We start from the raw sequence: 5,377 nt of genomic DNA, 5'->3' as shown, positions 1-5,377 counted from the left end.
AAAGAAAACACCGACGAATCACTGCTCCGCACTTCCCAGCTTTCACGTTGAGTGGAATGGCATTACCGCCGAGTTTACCTTTTTTTTTTTTTCACAGGAAAGCGCGACCATTGACCTCAGTCGTGGAGCGCCGTATCCCTGAGTGCAGCAACGAAGTGTGCGTGAATACGGACGTGCGCCAAATGGTTAGCTGGAGTAATGAACATAAACCCGCTTTCTGTTGTGTCCGCTGTCGCCTTCAGTTTCCGAACGCCGCTATAGAAGATATGATCCCACTGTCGAAAACGTAATCTTTATGACCTACCACTAAGTGCCTGGTAAGAGGCAAAGAATGCTGTGTATGAAAAACATTAAGTTCTAGGCCAAGAAATTTCTCGAAAGTGCATAGAAAGGTAAAAATAAAAAGAATCCGACAGAGACACTTAAGTCAGCTTGTGTATGAATGTCAGAGCATTTAATCCCTTTGGTAAAATGTTTTCGAATGACGTTTTCGACGTGAATTAAAGGTATTTCTGCTGATTCGGTGTGTGTGCGTTTGCGCATACATTGGGCACTGCTTTGTGAGCAGCCGCTCAGGTACACGCTTCAGAGTCCGTCGCAGTAGAGACAGCAGCGATGAAACCAGAAGAGCAAGCAGTGACGCGCAGGAAGCAGCGCGCTCATTTTATATACTCATGACGTGGCGCCACCTCCTCCCCATTCGCTGCGCCGTCACGTGTCCAGCGACGCACGCACTAGGCCACACCTTTATTCAGCCAGATAACTGAGATGCGACGTGTGCGATGACGCAAGCACTAGGCACACCTTTATTCAGCCAGATAACCGAGATGCGACGTGTGCGATGACGCAAGCACTAGGCACACCTTTAGTAAGAGCCAGAACCATGGAGCCGGGAGAGGGTGCTCGTCTCGCTCCCCGCAGACCCAGATTCGATTGCCACCCAGACCGAAATGTACCGAATCTTCTTTTTCAAAGTGATTTTTTTACTTTGTTTCAGGAACCTCCTTGAAAAAATTTGATGTCAATCCGAGAATTTGTGACGTGTTATTACTACTTGCGTTGTCGGCCATTTTTGGTACCATCACTCTGTCATGTCGCCGACGACGACGACGCCGGATTTTCCCGCAATGGGGCATATAATGCTTTCGCATTAATAATGTGATTGGTAGCACTAGCCACTGCCACGTTGCCAAGTGGATGCCCGTAAAGGGCAGCCAAAGAAATTTGGATGGTTTTAACCCGTGCTAAAACAATCGCGAAACTAAAGCCGGTAAGCGAGAAGGACACGCAGCATGAGAGTGCCGCTGTAGACGGGACAGCCACGACCTCAGTCATGACGAAGAACGAACGCACAAGAGACTTCCGCAAAGATTAAAGTAAAGGTTTATCTGTAAAACAGTCAGAAAATGTCTGCAAATGGTATACAGGTGCAACAGAGCTGTGGCATAAAAGTAGGGCCAATGCGCTTGCGGTTCATTGCCCTCAGTAGGAGGGGTGCACCGATAGGTCGAGCAGCAGTGCCTACGGAGGCTGAAAGAAAAGAAGGGAGTGCTAGTCAATATAAACACCGGGAAAGTACAGTAACGGACAATATGAGAATGCTGTTGCAAGGTTATATATCGCCGGGAAAAGGCAGACAGGTGAACATGTCACACAAATTGCACATGTGATCAGGTATACGCCGCAGCGGTATCCCAGTATCGCTTTGCGATTCTGAGCTCTAGGTCGCTGGTATTATTCCGGCCTCGTCGGCCTCATTTAGATGGGGCCGAAATGCAAATACGTTCGTGTACTTACGACCAGGTGGTCAAAATAATCCCGAGACCCCCCCACGACGCTGTATTTCGTAATAAGTTGGTGCGGGAACATTAAGGCGGCGGCGACACCAGCCTTTCATTCATACGCCTTTATTGGCTCACCAACCCTATTGCCCCTTCTTATGTTGTAGCTGGGTAATTTACAAATGCTGCCCAAATAAGTTCCCTGTAATGCCCCTTTAAACATTCCTAAGCAAGCTGTAAACCAACTGTCATGCTTCCCTTTTGATCGTTCGGAGCAGGTAGCTATAACGAGTGGTTCGTGCAATCATTAAGCGAAGAGAGTTAATGTCTCACCGACTACGAGTCCTCGCTTGTAGTGCAGGACGGGTTCTTAACCATCTCGACGCTGACCGTAGCCGTACCACTGGGGCCGGGTTGGGGGGAGTCAGTCGGGGGCCGCCTGGACCCCACGGCCGCGAAGAAGGTGTCCTTGCTCGTGCACGATGTGTTGCTGAACGTGGACGATGCGTCCGCATCGTTCGAGCTGTCTTTGGGCTTGTGACCCGCCGCTGATGCAGCAGCAGAATCCGAAGGGAAGGTATCTCCGGAAGACGAGGACGAAGGCTCTTGCGTGACTGCACCTGGGCGCAGTGGAAGCAAAGGAGGCGCTTTGTCGAGGACCGGTGCCTGTCCCGGTGTACACCCTTGCAATCTTAATGCGAAGCAATCTTGGCCTCATTCTTGGCACTTTGCGGCAGGCAGGTAGCTAGCTAAATTCCTGTCTCGCCTCGCTCTAACAATAAGAAAACAGTGTGGGACCGACGGTAGAATCGAACCTCTGCCGTCGAGCGCTGCAGCCCGGTCAGTCGGATGAGAAAAGCAGTTGCACGACCACCGCGTAGAAGGCGGCACGATAGAACTACGGCAGCGCCGCAGAGGCAAGCTGAAATTTGCTACACCCTTGTCATGCAACATAAATACTTGGACATTTGTAGTTCTGTTCGCAGACGTGCAACGTAAACCGCCGCGGTTACTTAGTGGTTGTTGGCCGTAGTGCTACGCACGAGGTCCCGGGATCAAATCCCGCGCCACGGCGGCCGCATTTCCACGAGGGCGAAATGCAGAAAACACCAGTGTACTTAGATTTACGGAGCACGTTAAGAACCCAGGTAGTCCAAATTAATCCGGAGTCCCCCAACTACGGCGTGCCTCGTAATCGGATCGTGGTTTTGGCATGTAAACCCCCATAATTTAATTTAATCAACGTGGTCGCTGTCGTCACACACACGTACGCGCGCGACACACACCAGGAACACGTTGGCCCGCCGGTTTCCGATTTGCGGAACCCCTAACAATACTGGGTAGCCAGATGCCTGCAAAATCCTTCGCATAACATCGATTCCCACAGTGAATGGAATCTGGACCAATTTTTCATTATATGATAACGCGCGAGCGTCGCCCACACGGCGTGACAGCAGTGTCAGCGGCCTCGCCGCGGCGAGCGGCACTCCTGAAGTCAACAACAGCACCACCAGACCGCATTCGAACTCGAAATCGCCTTGCGCGCGCCCGCGCGCGAACTCTCCAATCCCGCCACCGCTCGCCGGTATACTATATGCCGCTGACACGCCATGCGGTCGACGCTCTCGCGGATTATGCAAAAAAATTGCGAGGGTGTACCTTGCTGCTGGTCCTCTTCCCCTCGCTCCGCGCCACCCAGGCACGATGGCAGCCGGACGCGTCGCCCCTTTCGGCCTTCGCACGACTTGCAGCAGCACAATCCGAGAATGTGCGACATGGTTGTGTCCACCGCTGGGGCTGAGAAACGGTAGTGCTAGGAAAAAGGTTTAGCGTACGCTCCAAGTGCCTGGGAACCGCTCAACTCACGTTGCTGCTTGCCAAACTGAGCTCGATCGTTGCCGTTGTCTCGATATATGGGTGACCGAACTGGTAACCTTATCGAAGCTTTAATGCATGAGCGCATGCGCGCTGGGCTATAGCTGGCGCGGTTTCGCGATTAGTGCGGGAGTGTGTGGACCACGTGATGACACGTTCAGTGAATGTGTAACGATGCTCAGTGGTGACATGATGCACGCAATGATTACGTGATGTCGTAATCGAGGTCAATGACGGCTTGTCGCGAGGCACCATGCGAAAAGCTTCCCTACGGCGTATACGATTGGTCGTTTCAGAGCGATCGTCTATCGTGCTACCAAAGCACGGTGAACGAGCGTTTTTGCAATCAGCCCCCATATGAATGCGGCAGCTGTGGCCGCGAATCTAAATCGTGACCTCGTGCTTGTGGATGCGTGCTGTATCTATCCAAGATGATGATGATGATGATTTCTATTGAAATTTTCTTTGAAACAGACAAACAAAAGTAGTCCCCTAGCCTGCCTTGTCTAATCAGGTTTTACTACGTATATTGCAGTGAACCATTTTGTCAGTCTCTCTTAAATATTAGTGCGATAGCAATTATATGAACACTTCAACCGGATTTCTGCCGTCGGCGTCGCGTCGCTGTGAGGTTCCGTATAGATTCCAAGGGCGATAAAATCGTCGCCGCGCGGCGTATGCGCGAGCGAAAGCGCGCGGGGGACGCGCGCTATCACGGAGGGCGAACTCCCCCGCGCGCTATCATGGAGAGGGAACGCACGGCGGAAAGCAAACGCTACCGTCGCGCGAAAGACCGTGGGGGTATGGGAGAGAGGGAGGGAGGGAGGCGGGGCGGCACTGTGCTCCGGCACCCAAAGGCGTATCTTGCAATCGGGCGTAAGGGGAACTTGTCACTCAATCTCCCACGCGAAAGCAAGAAAGCGGGAAGGCAGCGCGAGAGGGAGGGGAAGGGGGCGCAGCTTCTACTCTGCCAACAACTCCGTTCGTACTTTGCCCGGCTGTGGCCGTCGCCCGCACGGTCTATCTTCACACGGATCTGACCTCTGTATGCGCTGTGCATCCGCCGTTCAGTTTCCTTTGAAGCGATAGACCGCACGAACCTTGCCCGCTGCGGCGGCTGCGATTGCTGCCAGCGTTTTGACAGTCGTTGTCTGCGGTCATTCAGTATGATCCATTCATGTTTGCTTGTGCGCGCTTACACCACGATTGTTAATTCAGTTAGTAAGCGAATGTGTCCAAGTTTATGCAGCCGATAAAACCACTATCCCTACTCCGAATAGCTCTCTACTAATTTGCTATCGCAATCGATGCTTCGCCTTTCGGGCGAAACTGCGACATTTTTTTTAAATTTCTTCATTAAAACATCTTCCTCTTTGTTGCAGACTCACCTATGCTTCTAACGACTCCGCTTCTATTGAGGTTTTCCCAGCTTTCTTGCTGCCAATATACCCTGAACGTCTGACCTGTTAATGCTTCCATCCGCCGTACATAACAGCACTTCTGGAAGGTGGATGCTGCCTACGGGTCTTACTGGGTGAATATTTCGACATTCCATTAGAATGTGCTGAGTTGTTTCCGGACTGTTGCTGCAGCACACACATGCCTCATCCTGTTTTGAATATTTCCCCCGGCATATTTTATTCCTCAAGCAAACATCTATGACCTTAAATAGCGAGGCACTGCCCCTTTGTTATCGTAACGATTTCCTCTTCTGATTTCGT

General features: G+C 51.6%; 1 long non-coding RNA gene across 1 annotated transcript; it reads right to left on the bottom strand.

The window, feature by feature from the left end:
- Positions 1–1,390: 1,390 nt before the first annotated feature.
- LOC119465061 (uncharacterized) lies at positions 1,391–3,723 on the bottom strand. The gene is made up of 3 exons (XR_007463424.1): positions 3,477–3,723; positions 2,115–2,428; positions 1,391–1,530 (listed from the first exon to the last, which is right to left on the bottom strand). It is a non-coding gene; the product is annotated as an uncharacterized LOC119465061 (long non-coding RNA).
- Positions 3,724–5,377: the final 1,654 nt, after the last annotated feature.

This window comes from Dermacentor silvarum, chromosome 9 (genome assembly GCF_013339745.2).
Source record: "Dermacentor silvarum isolate Dsil-2018 chromosome 9, BIME_Dsil_1.4, whole genome shotgun sequence".
NCBI lineage: Eukaryota > Metazoa > Arthropoda > Arachnida > Ixodida > Ixodidae > Dermacentor > Dermacentor silvarum.
The sequence above is the reverse complement of the archived record's forward strand: the minus strand, read 5'-3'. Positions and strand labels throughout refer to the sequence as shown.